The following is a 10,185-nucleotide window of genomic DNA, read 5'->3' as shown; positions in this document are numbered from 1 at the left end:
CATCTCCAGATAACTTGCATCAAAATCTGAGTTTGATAAGTCAGTGTCCGATTCAGCAGTAATACGCAAAAACAAATAAATAAATAAATAAATAAATAAACATTACGCTAGAGTATTTTGGTTTGCGCATTCAATTCGCTCTCTCACCTGATGTTGATGCCACACGTGATGCTGTTTACGCTATTCACGCACGTGCAGGGATCTGACGTCAAGTCAATGAGCTTTACAGTCCTCCGTAGCAAAGAGGGTCTACCTATAACGTAACAGTGACTTTTATCGCCCTCTACCACTTCTATCGCCTTCTTTCCTGGATGTCATCCTTAGTCGACGCCTGCCCTCAACTCCTTGTGTCGAGAGAAGTCGACATTTGTCTTAGATAAAAAAGAATGTGTAGGAGGCACAAGTACAATGGACTTGGCAGCCCCTGCATTCTGTGCACCACACTTTGGTGACCTCACTCCTGGCCGCATTTCCTAGTGAGTCCCGGGGTCCCTGCAGCCCTTGGCCTAGTAAGACCATAAAGCAGACAAACCAGCTACTTCACCTCCCAGTGGACTGTTATGTTTTGCACTGGCAAAGTGTCTTACCCAGTTCAATGCTCTGCAGTGCCACCTGATGACTTCTAGGCCAAGTCTGATCTGTCACCTCTTCACAACCAACCCACTTAACCCTCATGACTTTGAAATGTGAGAGAAAAACCCACAGGCACTGGGGTAGGACACGCAGGTCTGAAGCAGATTTGAACCCGGCACTGAGCACCGACACCTATGTGCTGGCATTTAACTGTTTAATACTGTTGACCATCCTCCCTTATTTGTATTTAAATAGATGTGTGATTTTATCTTATTATTGTTATTATTAACCTGCCATAGGGGATGCACAAACCAGTGTGTTTCTTCTCGCCGGTCCCAAGACTGGATAAATGGTGAGGGTTACATCAGGAAGGGTATCCGATTTGCCAAATCAATATGCGGACAACAATACAAATTTCCATATCTGATTGGTCGAGTCCCGGGTTAACAATGACCGCCACCAGTACTGTTAGCCAACAGGGTGCTGGCGGAAATTGGGCTACTGTTGGCCAAAGAAGGAGAAGAAGAGGGGGGAAGATGTGTCCGGAGGCAGGAGGAGAGGAGGAAGGTAAAGAGAGTGGAACTGAGGGTAGGAACTGTGAATGTTGGCAGTATGACTGGTAAGGGGAGTTAGCAGATATGATGGAGAGAAGGAAGGCTGATATATTGTGTGTGAAGAGACTAAATGGAAGGGGAGTAAGGCCAGGTGGATCGGAGGTGAGTTCAGATTGTTCTATCATAGTGTGGATGGGAGGAGAAATGGGGTAGGACAGTTGTTCCCAATTTGTGGGGCGGGCCACCCTAGGGGGGCACGAACTAACAAAAACAGGGGGTGCGAAGATGTGAAAAAAAGAAAACAAGAATCGAAAATATGAAAAATCCATCTACTGAAACCAAAACAAATTAACTTAAACTACATTCTGATACTAGAAAAATAAATCTAGAGTTAGATAAATGTCGATAAAAGTTAAGTAGGTATAATAAAATATGCATCTATGATATATCATTAATTAAAAAAGAACAAATTGGTATTAGTGGGCTCCTTTCAAAAAAATGTTGGGGGGGGGGCGGGGGGTTCAATTAAAAATGTTATGAAAACTCGGGTCTTAAATACTTAAAGGTTGAGAAACGCTGGAGTAGGAGTTATTCTGAAGGACTACTATGTCAAGAGTGTTTTGGAGGTGAAAAGAGTGTCAGGAAATTGGAGGTGTGATGATGAATGTTGTGATGAGCAGTGTACCCAAGGGACAGAAAGTGGTGATTGGAGCGGATTTCAATGGACATGTTGGTGAAGGGAACAGAGCAGATGAGGAGGTGATGGATAGGTATGGTGGCAAGGAGAGGAATGAAGAAGGTCAGAGGATAGTGGATTTTGCCAAAAAGATGGACATGGCTGTGGTGAATACATATTTTAAGAAGAGGGAGGAACACAGGGTGACGTACAAGAGTGGAGGAAGATGCACACAGGTAGATGACATCCTATGCAGAAGAGTCAATCTGAAGGAGACTGAAGACTGCAAAGTGGTGGCAGGGGAAAGTGTAGTTAAGCAGCATAAGATGGTGGTCTGTAGGATGACGTTGGAGATCAAGAAGAGGAAGAGAGTGAGGGCAGAGCCAAGGATCAAATGGTGGAAGTTGACAAAAGGAAGACTGCAAGGTTGAGTTTAGGGAGAAGGTGAGACAGGCACTGGGTAGCAGTGAAGAATTACCAGACAACTGGGCGACTACAGCAGATGTAGTAAGGGTGACAGCAAGAAGGGTGCTTGGTGTCACATCTGGAAAGAGGAAGGAGGAAAAGGAAACATGGTGGTGAAATGAGGAAATACAGGAGAGTATACAGAGGAAGAGGATGGCAAAGAAGAAGTGAGATAGTCAGGGACATGCAGTAAGTAGACAAGAGTACAAGGAGATAAGGCGCAAGGTGAAGAGAGAGGTGGTGAAGGCTAAAGAAAAGTTGTATAATGAGTTGTATGAGAGGTTGGATACTAAGGAGGAGGAAAAGGACCGGTGGGCTAAAGAGGGGGCCAAGCTGGGAAAGATGTGCAGCAAGTTAGGGTGATAAAGGATAAAGATGGAAATGTACTCACAAGCGAGGAGAGTGTGTTGAGCAGATGGAAAGAGGACTTTGAGAGGCTGATGAATGAAGAGAACGAGAGAGAGAAGAGGTTGGATGATGTGGAGATAGTGAATCAGGAAGTGCAACGGATTAGCAAGGAGGAAGTAAAGACAGTGATGAAGAGGATGAAAAATGGAAAGGCCATTGGTCCAGATGACATATCTATGGAAGCGTGGAGGTGTTTAGGAGAGATAATAATAATAACTAGCCAACCCGCGGCGTAACATACGCCGCATAATTATGTATTGATGGGTGAACACTTCCTGAACAACACAGTTGTCCAAATGGCGTGGGTTTGTGGACACCACTGTGAGTGAATGAAAAGATAGACCTCTGGAGAGAGCAACATACAATTGTCCGTGACTGAAAGCGGGATCGTCTGTGACGAAGAAGGCACGCTGGTGAAAGTTACTTCGTCGGAAGGGATAAGCGTCAGTACTTGTAGATTAAGGTGTAGCGAGTCTTTGTTGTTGATGCTTAATATGGCTTGCGTACTGAGATGTTCCAGAGTCACAGTTGAGAAACAATTTTTTAGTGTCATTTAAGCACAGGGAAAAAAATGAACATGTGAAACATCTGTAATGTAATAAGCCACCAAGAAAAGTAACATTGCAACAATACTATCTATGACCCGATCGCTGTAAACAGAAGTGAAAACAAAATCGAGCCTGGTGTACCGGTCGTGCAACTGTCGTCTGTGCACCTCTGAGCCACGTTGTCCTTTCATTGTTCTTTGCGGTTCTGGGTGCTTTTCTATATATAATCCACCAAGTCACCCGACCATGGTAGTAGCGTAGTGCGTACACAGGGCAGGGACGTATTCAGAGGGAGCGTATTACCCGCACTTACTGGGTATTCCTTGTTTGTGGGGAACAATTGCAAGCCCTGGTGCCCATTACGAATGGGGTTCAACGGCTTACCCACACCTGTCGGCGCCGGGTAGACACACGTCGATCCATTCAGTGTAGCGTGCGTGCAGTACCGGACATCACATACCTGTTAATGCTCAATCTCACGTGGCTGAAAGCCACTTGTCCCTCTAAGAAGTTGGATGCCTACCGCTTAGCAATTGCATAACTATTAAGCAGGAGGGAGTCTCATTCGTTTTCGGAATTAAGCAGACTAATCGCTCCACCAACTAAGTACGGCCATGCAACACCACGCACAGAATCGAGAAAGAGCTATCAATCTGTCAATCCTGTCTCTGTCCGGGCCGGGTGAGGTTTCCCGTGTTGAGTCAAATTAAGCAAGATTTGTGTGTGGTGAGTTGTTGTGTCCGGGCACATCAGCAGGCACTGTGAATGCCTTGAGAGTGTGGGTGGACGTGTGCCGGGGAATAATGAGTATCTATATATCTTCTTAGATATAGACAGCGTCTGATAGTTGTGATGGTTTTACACTCCAGTACATTGCGGTGAACGCTGGTAACAGTCAGGCAGGCAGGCGTATTAGAGTTGGTGGCCGTGTCTCTCTAGCGGTTCGAGTTCTTGGGCGGTGCTCTGTCGTTTGTATCCCACGGTCGGACGACTTGGTGGATTATATATGGAAATGCAGCCGAAATCAAAAAAGAATAATGAAAAGTCAACGTGGCTCAGTGGTGCATGTATACTGTAGCAGAGACGAAAGTGAGTTGTTCCGTCCGGGCACATGAGCAGGCATCGTGAATGCCTTGAGAGCGTGGGTAGACGTGTGCTCGAGTTGGTGGGCGTGAGTTGGTGGGCTGGGGCTTTGTGAGTTGACTGACATGGCTATTTTTTGAGTATCCCATGGTTGTCTTCCGGCAGTGAGAATGCCTCGAGAGACAGGGCGTCCTTGTTTGGTGAGTTGTTGCAGTGTGTGAGTTAAAAGCTGCGATGGTTTTACACGCTGGTAACGGGCGGGAGGGCAGGCGTTCTTGTCCCATGGTGTTCGAGTTGGTGGGCGTGGCTCTGTGAGTTGTCGGCGTATCCCATCGTCTTAGCGTTGGCGGGCTAAGAGTGGTTTATTTATCGTGCGTATCCTATGTGTTACACGCTGCAAACAGCGATTCACATCCGCGGCAAACATGCCTCTTCTTAGATGGTCTTGCCGTGTCCACCCTCGTTCTCGAAGCATACACACCTCCTGGTCATGGATGCGGGGAAACGTTTTCCGTGTTCCTGCAGGACCATCTAAGAAGACGCGTGTTTGTCGCGGATGCGAATTGCTGTATGTAGCGTGTGAAACAGTTTGCTATGGTGCACGCGGTCGTGTGTCATAACTGAAAAGTTAACGTGGCTCAGAGGTGCATGTGTACTCTAGCACAGACGAGCATAAATGATGCCGTTTTTTTCGAGTCGTCGCATCCAAGTTGGTGGGCGTGGCTCTGAGAGTTGTCGTCGTATCCAATGGTCTTAGAGTTGGTGGGCGTGGCTCCTTCCTGCATGCTTTCCATGGGTGTCTACTTGTCGGTGGCTTAGTGAATTATATATATAGATAATAACATTTATTTGTATAGCACATTTTCATACTAAAAAGTATCTCAAAGTGCTTTACATAAGGAAGAACAGTAAATAAAAAAAATATATAACAACATAAGAAATTAAAATAAGACAATATTAGTTAACATAAAAAAAAGAGTAAGGTCCGATGTCCAGGGTGGACAGAAAAAACAAAAAAAACTCCAGGCGGCCGGAGAAAAAAATAAAATCTGCAGGGGTTCCAGGCCACGAGACCACCCAGTCCCCTCTGGGCATTCTACCTAACATAAATGAAATAGTCCTCTTGTGTCTAGGGTTCTCACGGAAGGACTTGATGATGATGGACATGCAGACTTCTGGCTTTTAATTCTTCACTGTTGGAACATCATAGTGCTTTGAGTAGATTCGCCACCACCAGAAGGACACCGGAAAAAGAAACAGAAGAGAGAATAGGGGTTAGTACAGATTTTAGAGCTACCATGGATAGTTATTATAATGAATTGGATATACAGAGTATCAGGATTAAATTATAGTGAAGAGGAGATGGCCTGTGGATTCCTGCTCAATGGCACACCGGTCAGAACTGCTGCCTCACAGCTCAAGGACAGTTTCTGTGTTCGGATTTCCATCTGAGTGCAGATTCACACTGCGACAAGCATGAATGTTCCAGAAAAAATGCAATTGAACCAGATGAGCCAGTGCCCTTGTGACATAGAGAGGCGAGGTTAGCACTCCAAATACTTACAGTAACTCGTTTAGGGCTAATTATTGTTTTTTTTTCTTTCGTCCCAGGGCTGAATATTTTTCCAAGAAACTTTTGTAAAAAGCACACAAAGCTGAGGTTTCACACATAAATCGAACTAAATGCTCTGTTTATGTTCTGTGAGCCTGTACAGAATGTAAATTCATGTACTTATTACACACCTGTTTGTCTAACAAAGCTGAAAGGCACTTTCTGGAAAAAAAATAAAACCAGCTTGAAGTAGCCGAGTGGCTGGCAGTCCGTCACGTCGGTCCATGAAGTCCGGTAGCCAGCTTGTCTCCCAGAGATGTGTGTCTGTGTAGCCCTCCCGGGGGGCACGTTGCTGTAGGCACGTCAGCTGCATGAGCGCGTTCAGCAGTACAGTCAGCTGGGGGCCGAACAGCTAATGCAGGTACCCGTCGTTTGTTTTCCATCTCCAGATAACTTGCATCAAAATTGGAGTTTGATAAGTCAGTGTCTGATTCAGCAGTAATACGCAAAAACAAGTAAATAAATAAACATTACGCTGAGAGTATTTTGCTTTGTGCATTCGATTCACTCACTTGACGCTGTTTACGCTATTCACACACGCGCAGGGATCTGACGTCAAGTCAATGAGCCTAACAGTCCTCCGTAGCAAAGAGGGTCTACCTATAACGTAACAGTGACTTTTATCGCCCTCTACCACTTCTATCGCCTTCTTTCCTGGACGCCCACCCTCAACCCCATGTGTCGAGAGAAGTCAACATTCGCCTTAGATAAAAATGAATGTGTAGGAGGCACAAGTACAATGGACTGGGCACCCCTTGCTTCTCAGCACAGCGCCTGTACCAGACTGCATTCTGAGCACCACACTTTGGTCACCTCACTCCTGGCCGCATTTCCTAGTGAGTCCCGGGGTCCCTGCAGCCCTTGGCCTAGTAAGACCATAAAGCAGACAAACCAGCTACTTCACCTCCCAGTGGACTGTTATGTTTTGCACTGGCAAAGTGTCTTACCCAGTTCTATGCTCTGCAGTGCCACCTGATGACTTCTAGGCCAAGTCTGATCTGTCACCTCTTCACAACCAACCCACTTAACCCTCATGACTTTGAAATGTGAGAGAAAAACCCACAGGCACTGGGGTAGGACACGCAGGTCTGAAACGGATTTGAACCCGGCACTGAGCACCGACACCTATGTGCTGGCATTTAACTGTTTAATACTGTTGACCACCAACCCTTATTTGTATTTAAATAGATGTGTGATTTTATCTTATTGTTGTTATTATTAACCCACCACAGGGGATGCACAAACCAGTGTGTTTCTTCTCACCGGTCCCAAGACTGGATAAATGGGGAGGTGTTGTGATGTGAGATTTTACATATAACTTGGTAAATGTTTTGTATGTCTTATTTGTAATTTAGGTAAAGCAATGTAATTTAGTGTTTACCCCCCCCCCCCCCCCCCTTAGGAATGGGTCTGTTTGAATTTTATGACAGGATTTGGGGGAAGATGTGCCTTAAACCGGTTTGGTTAGTGTTTCTTTGCTTAATTCATTTCTACCCCCGCAAGAAAGACTTAAAGACATATGGCCTTGGGGGTGGCAGGTGTTAAGATGTTCTATTCCCCCTGGTCTGAGGTATGGCTGTTTGGAATTGGCTTGTCTCAGAGGCCATTAAGTACTACGATGCCCTATTGGCTGTAGGGGTTGGACAGAAAATCTATATATTTAGATAGATAGGTAGATACTTTATTAATCCCAAAGGGAATTTCAAGGTCAAGGTCTGCACCATCTGCATACAGTCACCTCTGATGATCACGGGGTCCATGAGGGGCCTGGTCCTCCTAAAATCCACCACCAGCTCCTTGGTTTTGCTCGTGTTCAGTTGTAGGTGGTTTGAGTCGCACCATTTAACAAAGTCCTTGATTAGGTCCCTATACTCCTCCTCCTGCCCACTCCTGATACAGCCCACGATAGCAGTGTCATCAGCGAACTTTTGCACATGGTAGGACTCCGAGTTGTATTGGAAGTCCAATATATATAGGTTGAACAGGACCGGAGAAAGTACAGTCCCCTGAGGCGCTCCTGTGCTGCTGACCACAATGTCAGACGTACAGTTTCCGAGACGCACATACTGAGGTCTGTCTTTAAGATAGTCCATGGTCCATGCCACCAGGTATGAATCTACTCTCATCTCTGTCAGCTTGTCACTAAGGAGCAGAGGTTGGATGGTGTTGAAGGCGCTAGAGAAGTTTAAGCTCACACTCTCTCTCTTACTAACCAACATCTGAAAGAAGCATCTTTCTTGCTAACCTGATGATGAAGACAACACAATGAACAGCACAGCTCAGCAGCCATTTTGAACAGACATGTGGCTGAAAGCTGAGCACCAATGATGCCTTAACTAGAGATATTTAAGTAACTAAAAGTCTGTGTGCCACCTGAACTACATATCACCATTTCATCAGGTTGTATGGTTACCAATATTCAAATGTACTTTGCATTTTTATTATTACAGTTATTATTTATGAATATTATCAATAATACATTATTTTATGTGTAACTTAACTTCTGCTTGTCTTTTTACTACATCTAATTGCCTGAGGTTATAGATATAGAAGGGAAGGTGGGGATAAGTTATATACAATAATACCTTATAAACAGTGGTAAATCTGTGAGATTAGGCATTCTAAGGCTACATATTAATAATACAATAGGGGAAAGTAGAGCAATATATATATATATATTACTCTACCAAGACAAAACAATTGGTGTAGTCGGGCAAGATTTTGGGGTAACCATGTTTTGCATCCTGTTTGCAAATACTGTTGATGTATATGTGTGATTTATGTATGTGAATTTTAGGGCATCCAGTGTACAAATGCAGTGGAAGTAAAACATTGTTTGGTTGCTGAATGGAATATAACCAACAAAGTGTAGAGACTTCATGTGTGTCACAAGGACACCCACATGTTTGTTAGTACTGGTGGTAGTGAGTCCCTAATTAAAGTGCTAGAGAGTGGTGGAACATTGCATGCGTCATTCATACGGCATTTAAGTGGTTAAAGTGCTAGGGAGTGATGGGACATGCATGCGTCATTCATACGGCACTTATTCGTTTAGGATCTTTGTGTATGTATGTGTATGTTTGCTTACAGGGGCAAAAGTAGGCCAACCCATAACGAAGGTGGCAAATTGTATTAGATTATAATTGTAGACTCAGAAATGCCTAAATTTATATTAAAGTCAGCCATCTTCCAGTGGAGTGGCAGAAGCAAGCAGGCTAAAGCTAGGAAATGCAAACCTGTAGTTCAGGTAGAGAAAGCAGAAGCTGAGCTGAGCATGCCACAAAATGGAAGGGGGCTGGAAGGATTAAAAGCAGGAAAACAGAGATCATGTACAAAAGAAGACAGCTGCTGTTATAAGAGGTTTACTATCTTGTATTATTTGTAATAAGGAAGATCAGAATGAGAAAGAAAATAGCAAAGTGACTGAAAGTGAAAATGGAATGTGTGAAAGTTTAGAAGGATGTAACAGTTGGTGTGAAAATTGTCAAGTGCTAGCATGTAGAACACCCACTGCTGAGGTGGAAAGCACAGAAAGCAGGAGGAACAAGGAGAGAAAACCACCCATGGTGAAAGTTAGGGCAATAGTAATGGGATCTGACTGGAACCCTAAAACATGGGTGGGTGACTTACCTGAGACAGATGGGTGCTCAGAAAAAGAATGGAAATGTGAGTGCGAGGAGATGGAGAGAGATGAAAGGAAGGGAAAACAGAAAGGGTGTTACCTTCCATTATTATTCTCCACTGCACCACAATCTCGAGGTGATTCTGAGGTCTGCCCAGTATTTAAAGAACATGCTACACCAATAGATATTTCACCACTGTTAAGAAAGGTAACCAGTGCTGCGCTGAAATTTGATTTAGGACAAAGAAATCAGATAGAAGGCAGAGAAGCTGGTAAATGTGAATGGCAGTTGTTGACTAGAGGGCATGAAATGGATAATGGTATAAGGATACTGAGTGAAGAAAGTGTGGAATTTAAACAAGGAACAGTGGAAATAAAAGAAATTTGAGTGCTTGTGTGTGAAAGGTCTGAATGTGCTAGTGCAAGAATGGCTGAGATGGTAAGAAAGTGCACCAGTTTAGGAGTTGGTTTGAATGAAACAGGACAAGCCAAAGAACAAAGGATGGGGGATGGTGCAGCAGGAAAGTTTCCAAGCTTAGCCAGCAAGCCAGGAATGCACAGGGAGGTGAAAGTCCTAACAGCTGTGCTGGGGCCAGCAGTAATTAAAAAGCACACCCACTTAAGTTCAGTAATTCGAAACCTGA

The sequence above is a fragment of the Erpetoichthys calabaricus genome, chromosome 2, assembly GCF_900747795.2.
Source record: "Erpetoichthys calabaricus chromosome 2, fErpCal1.3, whole genome shotgun sequence".
Taxonomy (NCBI): Eukaryota; Metazoa; Chordata; class Cladistia; order Polypteriformes; family Polypteridae; genus Erpetoichthys; species Erpetoichthys calabaricus.
Note: the sequence above shows the minus strand (reverse complement) of the source record.